We start from the raw sequence: 9,527 nt of genomic DNA, 5'->3' as shown, positions 1-9,527 counted from the left end.
GCAATTAAAGACAAAGCCGCGGAAACCTGAGTAGACAAGAGAAGAACCGTACCCATTCCTCCTGAAACATTAAATTAGGATTTTAGCGACAATAAAATCTCTTCCAGACACACCCGTTTGGAGTCTAGCGTAATGAGGTCACGCCTGGCGCGAGAGAGGCCGAGCCTCCCTCGGACGCCATGCCAGTTCGGCAGTTCAGCGCAGCTCATGGACCGGGGCGGACCTACGTCCCACGGAGAGGCAACATCCTTTGTCTACATTGAAAGTAACGTCCGGTAAATATAGTCACTAATTAACCAAACCCCTTTTATTACTTAACCTCTCCGTGAGTACCCGGTCCCTTTTTTCGGTCCAGGACCTAATCCGGCCGCATCAATTTAAAGACACCCCGCACCACACTTGGTCAACGGGGCTGCTCTTCAGCATACGGCACGGGCCGTCTCCCGCAACGTACAGAACTTTATTTAAGGTCACGCGCACGGCGCTGACCACAAACCCGCAAGGGAACTTGGACAAACTTAATTGTGGTGCGTGTTTCACCACAGTGGGCACAACACCCGCGCCGAGACATTTGCATACGGGATTGGCCGTCTCCAATCGCCCGCCCCCTTAATTCAGTGTATTTTTGTATCCCGTATTTTGTACTGCTAACTTACGTTACCCGAGTAACGAGTGCCACGTAACTTGTGCGCGCACCCTTAATCCAGTGTATTTTTGTATCCCGTGTTTTGTATTGCTAACTTACGTAACCCGAGTAACGAGTGCCACGTAACTTGTGCGCACCCCCTTAATTCAGTGTATTTTTGTATCCCGTATTTGGTATTGCTAACTTACGTTACCCGAGTAACGAGTGCCACGTAACCTGTACGCGCCCCCTTAATTCAGTGTATTTTGTGTCCCGCCTTTGTGTTACGAAATTACGTTACCTGCGTACCCAGTGTGACGTCTGAGACATAACAGCATCCGAGGCCACGTAACGCGGAACACAAACAATACGGCGCCACGGAATAACAAGTAAAACCCCCCGGGGACCTCTGTAGAGTGTTGTATTGTGTACGACTCGCTCCTCTGAATAAAAGGTACGACACCGCCACCTCAACTCCACGTCTCTTATTTAAAATCATCTCACGCAACACCGCCGCCGGCCCTAGTGGGCCATGCAGGGGCACATACATCCACGACCCCAAATTCACGACTAGAAACGAGCTAGTCTGGCGCCCACCCGGACAACACAGATCAAGAACCGCCTTTTCCCACTAGGAGCCACACCGGGACTAGAGTCCGAGACCCCGGACGACGGCATTTGGCGCCCGCTGCGTGGGGCAGAAAATAACGTGAAAAATTTTTTTTTTCTCACTTCTGGACATTTTCGAAATAAATTCACCAACAGGCGACAGCGGAGACACGCAACGGCCATTTTGGACACAGGAAGGGTCGAAGGCCAGACAGACCGGCGCGACGAGGCGAGCGGCAAAGGACACTCCAACCACCCCCACCCACGCACGTCATCACGGCGAGGCAAGCAACGGAGCGAAGTCACCACCCCCACTCCGCACGGACCGTTTTCGCCTCCTCTTTGTGCGGCTGTCCGGGCACCTACCCCCACCTCGTCACCCCGCTTCACGCTCTCCGCTTCGGGCAACCATCCTGATACCCCCACTCCGCGCGGACCGTTTTCGCCTCCTCTTTGTGCGGCTGTCCGGGCACCTGCCCGCCGCCGATCTCAAACCCGCGCGCTACAACGCGCGCCCAGACTACAAACAGCCCGTCACAGACGGCGAACTTGAACGTACAACATACAACTCAACATGCAGGCACCACCTACAGACCTCGTGTGCACGCGTTGCCTATTACCAAGGGAAATAGACCTATTGATGGGATCACTGCCGTGGTACAGGACATGCCAATGCGCGAACACCCGGGACAACGTCACTGAGCAGACCTGGGGCAAGCCCTGGAGCGAGACGTTACTCGGCGAGCCGCACACCCAATTACCGTGGTCATGGGCACCGCTTAAGACGGAGGCACAAGCTAACGTCACACTGGGAGGCATACTACCGACTATGGGCCTCACGAGTGTGCGGACCAACCCGGCACCCAAATACATCCCACCACCAAGCGCAATCACCGGACCAAACACGGGGATGCATACACGCAACCCGTGCTACACAGGGAAGTTAGCACTACCCGAGTTCAGCGGAATAGGGCACGAAGTACCCAGAGACTTCCTAACACACTGCGAGGTCAGACTGGCACGGTCCGGAATACCGACCGATGAGTGGTCGGGGCGAGCGAGCGAACAGCTGAAGGGGACCGCCCGCCAATGGTGGAACACCTGGGGACGCTTCGGCATGCCCTGGGAGGAGTTTGCCATGTCGTTCAACCGCCGATTTGACACGGAACATGCACTGGTCCAATGCACGACACAGTTCTATGGCGAACGCCAACGCGACGGCGAACCCGTCGAGCAGTTTCTGGCCAAGAAAATGCAACTGTTCAATCGAGTAGCACCCAGCGCCGCGCCAGCCACCGCGCTCGCAACCATTACCACCCTCCTACACAATAAACTGCAACCGTTCATGCGGTGTTACTGCGCAGAGGAAGTTGAGGACTACGTCCGACAAGCCATAGACACGGAACGGAACATCCGGGGACTGCGACACTACGACCCCCCGAACACCGACCGGGACCTGGCCAGACGCCCAATGGGTCAGAGAATAGCCAGCGTCCAGAACCGGGAAGCAGGGGGCTACCCACCCGACCGCCCGCGACGAGCCATCGAGGACGCACCACCACCTGGTAGGCCCGATGGGTCATCGACACAGCAGGAACCCCCACTACCGCGATGCCAGTTGGGCTGCCCCGCAGGTACCCCCACTGGCATGTCGACTGCCCACGCCGGCAAACACCACACGTCACCAACACGTCGGGAAACGCCCACCCGGGGGCACGGCGGTAAAACCCGCGCCTCCGAGCAAACCGAGCCAACCCACACCCGCCGCGGAAATAGCCACACCGCAACTAAACCAGCTAGTCCGTCCCCGCGACGGCCTACTCCGCATCCCCGTGGAAGTCAACGGACAACCCACGGCGGCCCTGGTAGACACGGGCGCGAGCCACGTGTTTGTGGCCCCCCACCTGGTACCCCCCGGCGCGCTGCAGCCCCACCAAGCCGAGTTACGGTTAGCAACCAGCACGCAACCGGGAAGGACAGTGGGGCAAGCCGAACTCGAGGTACGCATTCGGGACGACGTCACCACGGTAACCGCCCTAGTGGTAGAGGACTTACACGAAGGGATAGTACTAGGCCAACCATGGTTAGCGAGACAAGATGCGGTGATCGAAATGAAACCCAGACGAGTTTACATTGGCACCCGCGAGCGGCTCACGGTGTACGCCATAGGCACTACCCCCGAGAGTCAGGGGGAGAAGGTAACCTTAGACCAGTTCCGCCACAACGTCCCCCACGAGTACCGAGCAGCAGTGGAACGCGTGTTGGCAGAAAGGCAGGACGTCTTCGCGGTAGCCGACCCACTGAAGCGCACCACCATCACCGAACACCACATCCCGACCACCCACGACAACCCAGTACACGAGGCCCCGAGAGGCTACAGGTTCCGGGAGCAGAGGGCCATCCGGGAGCAAGTGGCGGACATGCTTCGCGACGGGGTAGTCGAACCGTCCAACAGTCATTACAATGCTTGCGTCGTATTAGCCCCAAAGAAAGACGGTTCGCTACGCTTCTGCGTCGACTTTCGGCCGCTAAACGCGATCACGATTAGCTCACCCCCACCTCAAATCAGCGTCGACGCCGCCGTAGCCGGACTCGGCCGCACGAAAGTCTTCAGTACGCTCGACCTGAAGGCTGGGTATTGGCAAGTGCCCATACGGGCGGAAGACAGGGGGAAAACCGCGTTCACGATACCAGACGGGCGGAAGTTTCAATTTTGCGCCATGCCTTTTGGGCTAAAGTGCGCACCGGCCACGTTCCAGGGAATGATGACCCGAGTGTTGGAGGGGTACCTGGGCCGGTTTGCGATCGCGTACCTCGACGACGTGATCGTCTTCTCCGAGACGTGGGAGGACCACGCCAGACACCTGGCGCTGGTCCTAGAACGCTTAGCCACACACCATCTCACGGCCGCACACCACAAGTGTCATATAGGGACCCAGGAGGTCGAATTCCTGGGCCACCTAGTAAGCGCGGCTGGCAACCGACCCCAACCCGTTCACTTGCGCAAGATCGCTGAGGCGGCACCACCGCGGACAAGGAAGCAACTCCAACGGTTTATCGGCCTAGTGAACTGGCTCAGGGGGTACATTCCCGACTTCTCCCGTACCATCGCACCGCTGACCGACCTCCTGTCACCACGGGCACGGTACCATTGGGGCGAACCCGCGCAACGCGCCTTTGAAGAAATAAAAGCCGCCTTCACTCGCTGTCACACCCTCACACGAGTAGACCCCGGACGCCGCCTCTACCTCCAGACCGACGCCAGCGCACTCGGTGTGGGCGCGGTGCTCTTCCACACGGACCCGAACGGGGTTCGCGAGGTCATCGACTACGCTAGCGCAAAGCTCGGACCGGCCGAACGCCGGTACCACAGCAACGAGCAAGAGTGCCTAGCCGTAGTCTGGGCCATGAAGAAGTACCGGCCCCACCTGGAGGGGAAGTGCTTCACACTGAGGACGGACAACAGCTGCCTCACCTGGCTGCGTACGATGCAGGGGCGGAAAGGCAAACTCATACGATGGGCGCTATTCCTCCAGTCGTTCGACTTCGACGTCGAGCACGTTCCCGGCACGGAGAACCAGCTCCCCGACTTACTGTCGAGGGAACCCGACGACCGAACAGAGCTGACGGACGAGGACGACTGGGAGGAGATTCTACCCCCGGACACACCACACGGACACGCATCGCACGACTCGGCATGCGCGCGCATCACGGCCGACGCGGACGGGGACGAAGACCCACCCAACACCGTGGCCGACGTCCAAGACCGGGTACGTCGAGCACAGAAAACGTCAATAGACGCGGCAAGACGCCGCCAGCAAGCGACCGCCGGACATGAGGCGTGGCGCGTGCAAGACAGCCTGATTCAGACTCACACACCCGGACACCAGGAAGACTGGAGGACCTACGTCCCGACGGAAGCCCGAGAAGCGGTCCTTCGGTTCTTCCACGACCACGACCTCGCTGGACACCCGGGGACCGATCAGACACGACGAGAAGTCACCCGGCACTACCACTGGCCCCGCGTCACGTACGACGTACGTACGTACGTGCGCGAATGCGAGGTCTGTCAGGCGAGGAAAGCGAGGCGGCGTGACGGCGAGGAGCAACAACGACCCAGGGAACCCACCACCGCCTTCCAAACGATAGCCTTAGACGTAATGGGCCCCTACCCCCGCACGCCGCGCGGCAAACGCTTCCTCCTCGTCGTGACAGACCTCTTCACGCGGTGGACGGAGGCGTATCCATGCGGGAACGTGCGCACACCTACCATCATCAGCCTGCTGACCAGGGAATTCCTGTCACGTTGGGGATACCCCCAGTCGGTGTTGACGGACAACGCCAGTCAGTTCCTGGGGCGACATTGGAAGGGCTGGTGCGACGAACACCAGATCGAGCACCACACGACGCCCGCCTACCACCCGAGAGCGAACCCGACAGAGCGCCGGAACCAGGAACTGAAGGCACAGCTCCGGATCCGGCTGGGGGCGGACCACACACAGTGGGACCTGCACGTGGCTGACGCCCTCTTCTGTGTACGACGCCGCACCAACGCCGCAACCGGCCGCACACCGGCCGAAATGATACAGGGCCACAACCTGCCCTTACCGGGAGAATGGGCCACACACGGCACTCCACACCCCGACGAGACGACGGAGGAACGTGACCAACGACGGGTGACTCTGCACGACGAGGCAAGACGTAGACAGGAGAGGTACGCCAACCGGATCACCCCAACCACAGATCATCCTCCACCCGCCGTGCAGGTCGGTGATCAGGTGTTCGCGCGACTACACCCACTTTCAGCCGCACCCCGCAACTATTGCGCGGGACTGGCCCCGCGCTGGGGCGGGCCATACACGGTACGGCGACGACTAGGCAGGACGACGTACTTAGTCCGCACGGAGGGACGGCGCCTGAAGAAGGTGCACAGGGACGACATCCGGCTCACCGCCCTACCTGGGGAGAGAAACCCAGACGGAGACGCAGGACCCCCCACTCCGGACGAAAACGGACGCCGTACGCCGGAGAGCGACGTATTCCAGGAAGAGGACGACTCGCCAGAAGCGACCCCCGCTAGGAGCCGACCCGAACCGCGCCCATACCGCACCCTGGTGTTCACGAACACCACGTCCAACAGGCCCCGCGACGAACCCGCGGACACGCCCGTGACATCACCCACAGAGGCCGCGTCAGACGACGAGGCGAGGCCACAACCACGGCGGTGGCGGCGCCCGCCCACGTACCTCGACGATTACGCACTTAGCACGGCCACGGGGGACACCGGGGGCGACCCCGCCCACGACGTGCCAGACGAGCCGGAAGAGGTCTACGAGGACGCACCGGAGACGGTAGTGGTACCTTGGGAGGGGAGCGTGGTGTACGAGAGCCCCCCACCGCAATACTACCCACGGGGCAAGGACGAAGAGGCCGTGGAGATCGCCGAGCTGTCGCACAGCATAGGTCAATCCGATGCATGCAACGACGACGGGCCAACGCCGATCGTCACGCAACCCGGAGAGACCGACTCGGAGATCGCCGCCTCAGCATCAGCCGCCATACCCGAACGGGAACGGACCCCGTACCAGTCCACGAACTGTCAACCGCCGCCGAAGGAGGACCTCCGCGGACCGGGACATCGACTGGGGACAAGCGAACCCGCCAGCGAGCCCGCGAAACGACCCCGACGGGCCCACAGACCTCCAGTTCGCCTGGCCGACTACGACCTGGGAACAGGGCGCGTAGCCTGTCAGCCGCAAGGCCACCTCGACGAGTCGACCCCCGGATGTTCGGCGTGGGACGACCCGGGACAGGTGCTCGGGCCCTACCAACTGCGGCAACCGCGAGCACCACCCGGGTGGAGCTGTTGCCGGAGCTAGGAGGCTTCCACGACGCCGCCCCCGGCACGCCTGCCACGACGGCAACCGGGGCGGCGCGCACGTTGGCCCAGTCGGCCACGATCACCAGGTCCAGTGCGCTGGCCCTACCAGCCGCTGACCACACACCGGCACCACGACGCCGCCCCCGGCACGCCTGCCACGACGGCAACCGGAGCGGCGCGCACGCTGGCCCAGTTGGCCACGAAAACCAGGTCCAGTGCGCTGGCCCTACCAGCCGCTGACCACACACCGGCACCACGACGCCGCCCCCGGCACGCCTGCCACGACGGCAACCGGGGCGGCGCGCACGTTGGCCCAGTCGGCCACGATCACCAGGTCCAGTGCGCTGACCCTATCAGCCACAGACCCCGCACAGGCGCTGCGACGCCGCCCCCGGCACGCCTGCCACAACCTCAACCGGGGCGGCGCGCACGTTGGCCCAGTCGGCCACGATCACCAGGTCCAGTGCGCTGACCCTATCAGCCGCTGACCCCGCACAGGCGCCACGACGCCGCCCCCGGCACGCCTGCCACGACGGCAACCGGGGCGTCGCGCACGTTGGCCCAGTCGGCCTTGATCACCAGGTCCAGTACGCGGAGCCAACCAGCTGCTGAGCCGCGAACCACGCCGGGATGGAGCGGCCGGAGCTAGGGGTGGCCCCATGTTAGCGGGACCATAAGCGGCACAAGGTCGGGCTTCACAGGGGGGGGGGGGGGCGTTTGACGTCGTCTGGCCGACGACCACCCCAGAGCCCGACCTGCACCCGCCAGTATACGCTCCCGCTAACGGAACACACCCCTGGCCATGGCCCACCCGAGTCAGGCGACCCGAACAGCAATTAAAGACAAAGCCGCGGAAACCTGAGTAGACAAGAGAAGAACCGTACCCATTCCTCCTGAAACATTAAATTAGGATTTTAGCGACAATAATATCTCTTCCAGACACACCCGTTTGGAGTCTAGCGTAATGAGGTCACGCCTGGCGCGAGAGAGGCCGAGCCTCCCTCGGACGCCATGCCAGTTCGGCAGTTCAGCGCAGCTCATGGACCGGGGCGGACCTACGTCCCACGGAGAGGCAACATCCTTTGTCTACATTGAAAGTAACGTCCGGTAAATATAGTCACTAATTAACCAAACCCCTTTTATTACTTAACCTCTCCGTGAGTACCCGGTCCCTTTTTTCGGTCCAGGACCTAATCCGGCCGCATCAATTTAAAGACACCCCGCACCACACTTGGTCAACGGGGCTGCTCTTCAGCATACGGCACGGGCCGTCTCCCGCAACGTACAGAACTTTATTTAAGGTCACGCGCACGGCGCTGACCACAAACCCGCAAGGGAACTTGGACAAACTTAATTGTGGTGCGTGTTTCACCACAGTGGGCACAACACCCGCGCCGAGACATTTGCATACGGGATTGGCCGTCTCCAATCGCCCGCCCCCTTAATTCAGTGTATTTTTGTATCCCGTATTTTGTACTGCTAACTTACGTTACCCGAGTAACGAGTGCCACGTAACTTGTGCGCGCACCCTTAATCCAGTGTATTTTTGTATCCCGTGTTTTGTATTGCTAACTTACGTAACCCGAGTAACGAGTGCCACGTAACTTGTGCGCACCCCCTTAATTCAGTGTATTTTTGTATCCCGTATTTGGTATTGCTAACTTACGTTACCCGAGTAACGAGTGCCACGTAACCTGTACGCGCCCCCTTAATTCAGTGTATTTTGTGTCCCGCCTTTGTGTTACGAAATTACGTTACCTGCGTACCCAGTGAGACGTCTGAGACATAACAGCATCCGAGGCCACGTAACGCGGAACACAAACAATACGGCGCCACGGAATAACAAGTAAAACCCTCCGGGGACATCTGTAGAGTGTTGTATTGTGTACGACTCGCTCCTCTGAATAAAAGGTACGACACCGCCACCTCAACTCCACGTCTCTTATTTAAAATCATCTCACGCAACACCGCCGCCGGCCCTAGTGGGCCACGCAGGGGCACATACATCCACGACCCCAAATTCACGACTAGAAACGAGCTAGTCTGGCGCCCACCCGGACAACACAGATCAAGAACCGCCTTTTCCCACTAGGAGCCACACCGGGACTCGAGCCCGAGACCCCGGACGACGGCAACGTACATGATGCAGTTTTATAAAAACAATTACCGGTTTTTGAAGAATGCAGTGATGGTGTTTGTTTTGTCATGTATATATTTGTAGGTTTTTTTTATGATATGTGCTGGTCCAAGAATTACTTATACAGCCATTTTGCTGCCGTGTAATTTTTTTGTATTGGTTGTATTTAACCGTTTTCAGTCTTGTAAGGTAATTAATTGTTTTATATTAAAACCAGTTATGTTTATATTTTTGAATTAGTACGCAAACATTTTCAACGATAGTATTTTAGACGC

The sequence above is a fragment of the Bacillus rossius genome, chromosome 8 (assembly GCF_032445375.1).
Source record: "Bacillus rossius redtenbacheri isolate Brsri chromosome 8, Brsri_v3, whole genome shotgun sequence".
Taxonomy (NCBI): Eukaryota; Metazoa; Arthropoda; class Insecta; order Phasmatodea; family Bacillidae; genus Bacillus; species Bacillus rossius.
The sequence above is the reverse complement of the archived record's forward strand: the minus strand, read 5'-3'. Positions refer to the sequence as shown.